The sequence below is a fragment of the Gymnoscopelus microlampas genome, assembly GCF_963454915.1.
Source record: "Gymnoscopelus microlampas genome assembly, chromosome: 17".
Classification (NCBI taxonomy): domain Eukaryota; kingdom Metazoa; phylum Chordata; class Actinopteri; order Myctophiformes; family Myctophidae; genus Gymnoscopelus; species Gymnoscopelus microlampas.
The window spans coordinates 36,429,760-36,441,163 of NC_139954.1; positions in this window are offsets into that span (position 1 = coordinate 36,429,760).

Consider the following 11,404-nt stretch of genomic DNA (forward strand, 5'->3'; position numbering starts at 1 on the left):
GGAATTTTTGAACTGTGAATGGAGTTTCTAGGTGAACGTGTTTTTTTGAGGTCCCTATACCCTAACCCTAACCTTCCATCCGCCTCCATTCTAAATCTCTGAACTTTTAAATGAGTACAATTCTAAAACTATGCAACATTTCAAAGATTCCTTTTCAGGCAAACATGTCCAGAGTAAGACGAACATTTTAAAGTATGAATGAGGTTACTAGGCGTAAGTATGTAGTTGTAAGCCTGCCTTTAAATGTCCATTGCCGCATCGACAATGAATGGGGCGCTTAAAGTTAAATATCTCCAAAACTACAAATGATTTCAAAAGAAAAAATCTCAAGCATGCATGTCCACAGTAAGGTGGAATTTTTGAACTGTGAATGGAGTTTCTAGGTGAACGTGTTTTTTTAAGGTCCCTATACCCTAACCCTAACCTTCCATCCGCCTCCATTCTAAATCTCTGAACTTTTAAATGAGTACAATTCTAAAACTATGCAACATTTCAAAGATTCCTTTTCAGGCAAACATGTCCAGAGTAAGACGAACATTTTAAAGTATGAATGAGGTTACTAGGCGTAAGTATGTAGTTGTAAGCCTGCCTTTAAATGTCCATTGCCGCATCGACAATGAATGGGGCGCTTAAAGTTAAATATCTCCAAAACTACAAATGATTTCAAAAGAAAAAATCTCAAGCATGCATGTCCACAGTAAGGTGGAATTTTTTAACTGTGAATGGAGTTTCTAGGTGAACGTGTTTTTTTGAGGTCCCTATACCCTAACCCTAACCTTCCATCCGCCTCCATTCTAAATCTCTGAACTTTTAAATGAGTACAATTCTAAAACTATGCAACATTTCAAAGATTCCTTTTCAGGCAAACATGTCCAGAGTAAGATGAACATTTTAAAGTATGAATGAGGTTACTAGGCGTAAGTATGTAGTTGTAAGCCTGCCTTTAAATGTCCATTGCCGCATCGACAATGAATGGGGCGCTTAAAGTTAAATATCTCCAAAACTACAAATGATTTCAAAAGAAAAAATCTCAAGCATGCATGTCCACAGTAAGGTGGAATTTTTTAACTGTGAATGGAGTTTCTAGGTGAACGTGTTTTTTTGAGGTCCCTATACCCTAACCCTAACCTTCCATCCGCCTCCATTCTAAATCTCTGAACTTTTAAATGAGTACAATTCTAAAACTATGCAACATTTCAAAGATTCCTTTTCAGGCAAACATGTCTAGAGTAAGACGAACATTTTAAAGTATGAATGAGGTTACTAGGCGTAAGTATGTAGTTGTAAGCCTGCCTTTAAATGTCCATTGCCGCATCGACAATGAATGGGGCGCTTAAAGTTAAATATCTCCAAAACTACAAATGATTTCAAAAGAAAAAATCTCAAGCATGCATGTCCACAGTAAGGTGGAATTTTTGAACTGTGAATGGAGTTTCTAGGTGAACGTGTTTTTTTGAGGTCCCTATACCCTAACCCTAACCTTCCATCCGCCTCCATTCTAAATCTCTGAACTTTTAAATGAGTACAATTCTAAAACTATGCAACATTTCAAAGATTCCTTTTCAGGCAAACATGTCTAGAGTAAGACGAACATTTTAAAGTATGAATGAGGTTACTAGGCGTAAGTATGTAGTTGTAAGCCTGCCTTTAAATGTCCATTGCCGCATCGACAATGAATGGGGCGCTTAAAGTTAAATATCTCCAAAACTACAAATGATTTCAAAAGAAAAAATCTCAAGCATGCATGTCCACAGTAAGGTGGAATTTTTGAACTGTGAATGGAGTTTCTAGGTGAACGTGTTTTTTTAAGGTCCCTATACCCTAACCCTAACCTTCCATCCGCCTCCATTCTAAATCTCTGAACTTTTAAATGAGTACAATTCTAAAACTATGCAACATTTCAAAGATTCCTTTTCAGGCAAACATGTCCAGAGTAAGACGAACATTTTAAAGTATGAATGAGGTTACTAGGCGTAAGTATGTAGTTGTAAGCCTGCCTTTAAATGTCCATTGCCGCATCGACAATGAATGGGGCGCTTAAAGTTAAATATCTCCAAAACTACAAATGATTTCAAAAGAAAAAATCTCAAGCATGCATGTCCACAGTAAGGTGGAATTTTTTAACTGTGAATGGAGTTTCTAGGTGAACGTGTTTTTTTGAGGTCCCTATACCCTAACCCTAACCTTCCATCCGCCTCCATTCTAAATCTCTGAACTTTTAAATGAGTACAATTCTAAAACTATGCAACATTTCAAAGATTCCTTTTCAGGCAAACATGTCCAGAGTAAGACGAACATTTTAAAGTATGAATGAGGTTACTAGGCGTAAGTATGTAGTTGTAAGCCTGCCTTTAAATGTCCATTGCCGCATCGACAATGAATGGGGCGCTTAAAGTTAAATATCTCCAAAACTACAAATGATTTCAAAAGAAAAAATCTCAAACATGCATGTCCACAGTAAGGTGGAATTTTTGAACTGTGAATGGAGTTTCTAGGTGAACGTGTTTTTTTAAGGTCCCTATACCCTAACCCTAACCTTCCATCCGCCTCCATTCTAAATCTCTGAACTTTTAAATGAGTACAATTCTAAAACTATGCAACATTTCAAAGATTCCTTTTCAGGCAAACATGTCCAGAGTAAGACGAATATTTTAAAGTATGAATGAGGTTACTAGGCGTAAGTATGTAGTTGTAAGCCTGCCTTTAAATGTCCATTGCCGCATCGACAATGAATGGGGCGCTTAAAGTTAAATATCTCCAAAACTACAAATGATTTCAAAAGAAAAAATCTCAAGCATGCATGTCCACAGTAAGGTGGAATTTTTGAACTGTGAATGGAGTTTCTAGGTGAACGTGTTTTTTTGAGGTCCCTATACCCTAACCCTAACCTTCCATCCGCCTCCATTCTAAATCTCTGAACTTTTAAATGAGTACAATTCTAAAACTATGCAACATTTCAAAGATTCCTTTTCAGGCAAACATGTCCAGAGTAAGATGAACATTTTAAAGTATGAATGAGGTTACTAGGCGTAAGTATGTAGTTGTAAGCCTGCCTTTAAATGTCCATTGCCGCATCGACAATGAATGGGGCGCTTAAAGTTAAATATCTCCAAAACTACAAATGATTTCAAAAGAAAAAATCTCAAGCATGCATGTCCACAGTAAGGTGGAATTTTTGAACTGTGAATGGAGTTTCTAGGTGAAAGTGTTTTTTTGAGGTCCCAAATTCGTCCATCGACCTCCATTCTAAATCTCTGAACTTTTAAAGGAGTACAATTCTAAAACTATTAAACATTTCAAAGATTCCCTTTCAGGCAAACATGTCCACAGTAAGATGAACATTTTAAAGTTCGAATGGGGTTTCTATTCTATATATGACATTTTGAATCATTACAGTCAGTTCACCTTCTTTTGGGTCTTGAGTCGAACCAATTACTCCCGCGGAGACATCAAATTTCTCTTTTGGGCCTTGAGTCTTGGGACTCAAGGCCCAACAGAGAAATTTGATGTCTCCGCGGGAGTAATTGGTTCGACTCAAGACTCTTTTGGGTCTTGAGTCTTGGGAAAGAAAAAAAAAGTGTGCTAGTTGGATTTGAACCGGGAATCTTCTGGTTGCAAGTCCTGTATCTAAACCACTACACCACAGAGGTCCTTACATGTTCTGTTGACTTGCGTGGAATTTTCTGAAAGATTATATAAAGGTAAAAGCCCCAGGTAAAAGTTAGAAAGATGACCTTGCGAGATTTGAACTCAAGACCTTCAGTGTGTAAGGCCTGAATCTTAACCACTGCTCCACCATGGTACAAACTTTCTATGGTCTCTTACACGCTGTTCAGTGAAAGATCAGATAAAGGTGCAAGAGTCAGGCATTTGTTGGAAACCTGTCCTGGTTGGATTTGAACCAGTAACCTTCTGGTTGCAGGTCCTATATCTAAACCACTGCACCACAGAGGTTCTGACTTGTTCAGTTAACTTAGCCTGGCAAAGTTTGTACCCTTTTCCCTTTACATATCCATTGCCATTGACAATGCATTAGGCGCTTAAAGTTAAATATTTCAAAAACTACAAATCATTTCAAAGTAAAACATCTCAAGGATGCATGTCCACAGCAGGGGGGAATTTTGAACTGTGAATGGAGTTTCTAGGTGAAAGTGTTTTTTTGAGGTCCCAAAACCTTCCATCCGCCTCCATTCTAAATCTCTGAACTTTTAAAGGAGTACAATTCTAAAACTATGCAACATTTCAAAGATTCCTTTTCAGGCAAACATGTCCAGAGTAAGACGAACATTTTAAAGTATGAATGAGGTTACTAGGCGTAAGTATGTAGTTGTAAGCCTGCCTTTAAATGTCCATTGCCGCATCGACAATGAATGGGGCGCTTAAAGTTAAATATCTCCAAAACTACAAATGATTTCAAAAGAAAAAATCTCAAGCATGCATGTCCACAGTAAGGTGGAATTTTTGAACTGTGAATGGAGTTTCTAGGTGAACGTGTTTTTTTAAGGTCCCTATACCCTAACCCTAACCTTCCATCCGCCTCCATTCTAAATCTCTGAACTTTTAAATGAGTACAATTCTAAAACTATGCAACATTTCAAAGATTCCTTTTCAGGCAAACATGTCCAGAGTAAGACGAACATTTTAAAGTATGAATGAGGTTACTAGGCGTAAGTATGTAGTTGTAAGCCTGCCTTTAAATGTCCATTGCCGCATCGACAATGAATGGGGCGCTTAAAGTTAAATATCTCCAAAACTACAAATGATTTCAAAAGAAAAAATCTCAAGCATGCATGTCCACAGTAAGGTGGAATTTTTTAACTGTGAATGGAGTTTCTAGGTGAACGTGTTTTTTTGAGGTCCCTATACCCTAACCCTAACCTTCCATCCGCCTCCATTCTAAATCTCTGAACTTTTAAATGAGTACAATTCTAAAACTATGCAACATTTCAAAGATTCCTTTTCAGGCAAACATGTCCAGAGTAAGATGAACATTTTAAAGTATGAATGAGGTTACTAGGCGTAAGTATGTAGTTGTAAGCCTGCCTTTAAATGTCCATTGCCGCATCGACAATGAATGGGGCGCTTAAAGTTAAATATCTCCAAAACTACAAATGATTTCAAAAGAAAAAATCTCAAGCATGCATGTCCACAGTAAGGTGGAATTTTTGAACTGTGAATGGAGTTTCTAGGTGAAAGTGTTTTTTTGAGGTCCCAAATTCGTCCATCGACCTCCATTATAAATCTCTGAACTTTTAAAGGAGTACAATTCTAAAACTATTAAACATTTCAAAGATTCCCTTTCAGGCAAACATGTCCACAGTAAGATGAACATTTTAAAGTTCGAATGGGGTTTCTATTCTATATATGACATTTTGAATCATTACAGTCAGTTCACCTTCTTTTGGGTCTTGAGTCGAACCAATTACTCCCGCGGAGACATCAAATTTCTCTTTTGGGCCTTGAGTCTTGGGACTCAAGGCCCAACAGAGAAATTTGATGTCTCCGCGGGAGTAATTGGTTCGACTCAAGACTCTTTTGGGTCTTGAGTCTTGGGAAAGAAAAAAAAAGTGTGCTAGTTGGATTTGAACCGGGAATCTTCTGGTTGCAAGTCCTGTATCTAAACCACTACACCACAGAGGTCCTTACATGTTCTGTTGACTTGCGTGGAATTTTCTGAAAGATTATATAAAGGTAAAAGCCCCAGGTAAAAGTTAGAAAGATGACCTTGCGAGATTTGAACTCAGGACCTTCTGTGTGTAAGGCCTGAATCTTAACCACTGCTCCACCATGGTACAAACTTTCTATGGTCTCTTACACGCTGTTCAGTGAAAGATCAGATAAAGGTGCAAGAGTCAGGCATTTGTTGGAAACCTGTCCTGTTTGGATTTGAACCAGTAACCTTCTGGTTGCAGGTCCTATATCTAAACCACTGCACCACAGTGGTTCTGACTTGTTCAGTTAACTTAGCCTGGCAAAGTTTGTACCCTTTTCCCTTTAAATATCCATTGCCATTGACAATGCATTAGGCGCTTAAAGTTAAATATTTCAAAAACTACAAATCATTTCAAAGTAAAACATCTCAAGGATGCATGTCCACAGCAGGGGGGAATTTTGAACTGTGAATGGAGTTTCTAGGTGAAAGTGTTTTTTTGAGGTCCCAAAACCTTCCATCCGCCTCCATTCTAAATCTCTGAACTTTTAAAGGAGTACAATTCTAAAACTATGCAACATTTCAAAGATTCCTTTTCAGGCAAACATGTCCAGAGTAAGATGAACATTTTAAAGTATGAATGAGGTTACTAGGCGTAAGTATGTAGTTGTAAGCCTGCCTTTAAATGTCCATTGCCGCATCGACAATGAATGGGGCGCTTAAGTTCAGATGGTAATGGTCAATGGCTGTGTGCAAAATCAGAGCAATTGGTCCAGCCACTGAGGAGAACCGGGTAGCTTCACCTACCACTACAGAGGTTACTAGAATTATAGTAGGATAATTGCAAAAGTAGGTAATTTCAATGTAATGAATCTCGCACAACTGATGGATTATATATTTATAATGAATGTCGCACAATATAATTTCAGTGCAGTGGCTCTATGGCTATGCAAAAGAAAAGTCCTAGCACCATAGAATGGGCATGTTGCTTTATTGGTACTGCAGCTCTCCATTAGAGGGCAGCAGCACCACATCACTCGATTAATGACCTTTTTCTCTCTCCTCAATTTTTCAGTTCAATTCAATTCAATTCAAAGGGGCTTTATTGGCATGAGAAAACATGAGTTTACATTGCCAAAGCTAGAGTGGAACAAAACCATCAAAACGAAACAATGTATGTACAATTATATGGGAATAAGACATGTGTTAACAGAGCTGTTACATTGCAACTTAGAGAAAACTATCTTACAAAACCATAAGAATTGTGCATTTTCTGTCAGAAATAGTTAAACATCCACATTTTAGTTTAGCTTGGGATAAACTTTTGAAACAAATGACAGCAGTATCTCTCTCTCTCTCTCTCTCTCTCTCTCTCTCTCTCTCTCTCTCTCTCTCTCTCTCTCTCTCTCTCTCTCTCTCTCTCTCTCTCTCTCTCTATCAGTCAGAATTTTCAGATCCCATTCCAATTGGCTATAACTATACCTTCTAAAGTACCTACCCAGGGTAGGTAACCCGGCCTGCTGGAGACCTGTGCTCCGAGGAGCACAGGACTAGTTTTTTTACCCCTTTTTTCCCCTCCCTCCACCTGTTACATAATTTGTCAAAGATTGTTTAGAAAACAGGTTTTCTCAGCATAATGTCCCGCTCAAAAAATACATCTGGAGATAATGCTAATACAATCCATACAATGTCCAGGCCTGGAATTTCATAATTTCAGAGATTTTGGTCCATTGATGAAAGAATGAATTGAATTTAAGGGTTAAGGATTTAATAATAAATATGTAGACTATCTGCAGTGAAATAATTAAAGTATGGTATTTACAATCTGATCCAAGCTCAGCCCTGCACCAAGACACTGGTGTCTACTGTACATATTGACAAGAAAGAGACGGAGGAGAAAGTGGTACAGTCAGCGGGGGCATTAAGGGCACTGTGGCCTCAGGGCATGCCATTTTTTTCAGGGGCACAAGGCCAAACTGAGGGGCAACGACGGCCATGGCCTTCGTGGCCTCCATGAAAATCCTGCCCTGGTCATGTCAGTATCACTGTCAGAATATAGACGTATCCATGACAGATTGAAACGGAGTGAAACACCAGACTATAGAGTAACGATTCCATGACAGGTTGAAACAGAGTAACACACTTACTGGTCATTGTGTCTACAGCATAATTATGGTATTCACTGTATATCACTGGTCATTGTGCCTATATGGTATTGGTCATTGTGTCTAGAACACCATTGAAAAAAACAATAGGGGACACCTGTTGTCTGTGAAGTTGTGTTTGTGCAGTGGTCTAGTGTGCACCCTCAGTGCATCATTTGTGTGTTTTGAGGCTACCATACAAAAGAAACTTTAAAAAAAACACTAGGGGACACATCTTACATGTGAAGGTCCTAGTGCAGTGGTCTAGTGCCCTGTCTCTGAACCCAGACGTTCCTTGTTTGAGTCCCAGGCATTCTGTTGGTATTAAGTTTTGAGGCTATCATACAAAAGATGAAGAACACTTCAAATGCACTATGAGACAACTTCTACTCATCAAAGATGTGCAAGAGTGCAGTGAATTTGTCAATGTTAACATATAAACAAACACGTATACTAATTGTGAATGACTGAGTAATGGTCCATTGCTTTTGAGTTCTTCTTTAGACTTCAAAATGCCAAAGTACTCCAGCAATGAACTAGGACTGGGATTTTGAACATAGGTGCTATGAGTCTGATCATTATCCCACAACACCATCTCTCAGTCACTCAATGCAGATCCGAAGCGTTCTTTTATATGTTAGCCGTGAGTTAGTAAAGTTCAAATACTCTAGCTTTTATTATTAACTTTTATCACACACAAACACACACGTTCCACTTCAAAGATGTATCGTTCCACTTAAAAAAAAGATACAAATAATAATATATATATGGCCTAGATAGAACTTAACTTGGGGTGGGCTCACTAACCATTCAGCCATGGCCGCCCCAATTCTGCATCTAGTTGTCTTATGAAGGTGATCTAAGAGTCTTAAGTCCACCAAGTGGACTGACTGAAATTTAGCCTTGTAATTCTTCTCATCTTGGGAACAGCTTCTTCCATTTTCACTTTTCAGGAGCAAACTGAGCCAACTGGGTTTGAGCGAGCGACCTCAGGCTGGGTTGTTTGTGCATGCATTGTACATGAAATCGGGGGATTAACTGGAGAAATTACAAATCAGGAGCACAAGTGGGAGAAAGGGTTAAAAAGAGGGAAATGAAAGAAAAGAATTGGGAGTGTTGGCAGGCTGGGGGCTGCAGATTAGTGCGACGGCTCAATATTCCGACGTCCCAATTGTGTGAAGAATTTTAGGTTAGTGTAAGGTTCGTGTTAGGGTTGGAATAAGAGATAATGTGTGACGTCGGACCAATGGTACTTCAGTTCAGAACAATGGACAATCAGACTAATGGCATGGCACCCGAATGCAACACCCGGCATCTGAACAAGATGAGAGAGCGTAGTGAATGTGTCTTTTGCCCCACCTGATGCTACCCCTCCCCATGGTACTGGTGCATTTTTTCAGTGATATTCCACGCAGTTTATTTTCTGTGTCTATACACTGAGTGTACCCATGGACCGCGTTGACTACATCACTGGGCTTAAGTGTTTTAAGCACCGGCAATATAACAATGTGTCCATTTCTTGTTGAATAGTGCTTAACAGCTCCAGCACCTGAATCTCCGGTGTTGCTGTCGTCCAGTGTGTAGGCCAATCAGCGTCCTTTGAATGCGATGAAAGAAGTAAACAGCTAGAGACAGTTAAAACAACAATAGTGGCAGCAGCGTTAGTGGATGGAATTGATGCCATGAAGTCGTTTGGAAAAAACTAAATGGAAATGAAGGCCTAGGGACTACACATAAAGTGTTACACCAAATTCGGTGACAAAATATTTGACTGGCTTGTGATTGGTTAGGAGATTAACTAATCGCTCAGTACTCCCTCTTCAGCAACACCCATCTCAGAAAAACGGCAGCAATGGGGGCACTTTCAGACTGAATAATGAAGTGAAACGAAATGGAAATTCAGGCTAGAATAGTGCATAAATGACGCGGAACTTGTTTAAAAAATGCAGCGCTGTAATTGAAATTTAATGTTCCCGGAGTAAATGGACTTTATCTTCAGAGTAAATTTAGCGTTTTGCCAAATGGACAGATATGGAACAAAAGGCCGTTGTACTGCTGCTGAGTAACAGTGTTTACCAGCCTCTTCTCTGTGGAATTCAGCTTCATATCGTGGTATACGCCCACTACAATATCTAGTTGGTCTCAAAAAACATTGCGGAAAAGGCAAGGTTATTTAATCAAACCTGACATAAAACAAATAACTTTGTAAACAACAAAGATACAGCCACAAAGATGGATGAGTTGGCCGCAGGTAGATAGCCGCGAAGGATATGTTTTGGCAAGATTTAATAAAATGGCTTTCCTCAAGCAGGCAGAAAGGCTTAAAAATGAAATGTAATCTTTTCAACACAGTTGTGTGAACCTCTGTGAGGGGCAAAGAATCACCCTGTGTGGGCATTGTCACAAACACTGTTGGTAACGTATCAATTATTGTGCATTTGAGTTCAAATAGCACTTCAAGTAGTCTGCAGTTTCTACAATACCTGCTGCAACCGAGCAACTCGGCGGTTATTATAATCAACCCACTTAATGTTCAGGCTGCTTCCGAACAAAGACGATGGAGCCTGGAACACTGTGCCCCTGCCTCATTAATCCTCAATCTACCTCTGGAGGAATGCTTGGTCTTTGTATTAAAGCACCCGCTAATAACTGTAATTATCATAATCATCACCAACATAATCATCATAATACCCTCTGCACAGGGGGTGTTGCCAGAGAAAATGGCTTGTTGCTTCTGAGCCATAAGACAATCTGTTGATTGTTCTCCAAAGTGCAGAAAGGGGGGGGGGGGTGGGAGAGGAATAGTCTTTACCATGTAACAATTGAAACTGTACTGTTCACATTACTGGTTTCTGCATCTTTGGTTTGGTAAACAAACAACACATTTTTTTCTTGTTGAAAGTTTACCAGAGCTTAGAGATGGTCAAGTACATTCTAACTAATCTACACTAACCCTGCATCGTCATCACTGTGTTAGTTTAAATTTAACCTGGTTTCATATTCATTCTTTGCGAAAGAATCTCAAGAGTTTAATCACGTAAGCCATATTTCAAAAATAGCCTATCTACAAGCTTGTAGATCTGTTATTTTCACAAACATTTCACCTATAAATAATATGACCAATATAGGGAGGCCAGGTTTAAAGAGGTTAATAAGCCCTGATTGTAATAATTGAACATAACAATTATCAAACACAGAAATTGCATTTCAATTTCTCTGTTGAAAAATATCATTGGAACATTGTCTCATCTCTGTTATGTAATGTTCCAAGCTGTGAGTTCAGTCACCAAATCCTTAAGAGGCAAGCAGATAACGTCCAGGAAAAGACTGGGTTATGTCACGATGAAACAATGTCTTCTCTGTAAACAGATATTTGGCCAAATTCAAATTCTTATGTCTTGAACAACAAACATCTCCAGTCTATTGCAACATGGTCACGCATTATCCAGAGTACAAAAGTGTGTTCCAACTGTAGATGTTTTGTTTGCCATCTAGGCCTATTTCACGGTACAAATCCGACGCATTCAGAGCCAAATTGAGCTGGCTTGTTTCCATGTTCTCTGCTATGCTGGAAAGTAGAATTAGAAAAATATAAATGCATGTTTGGGCC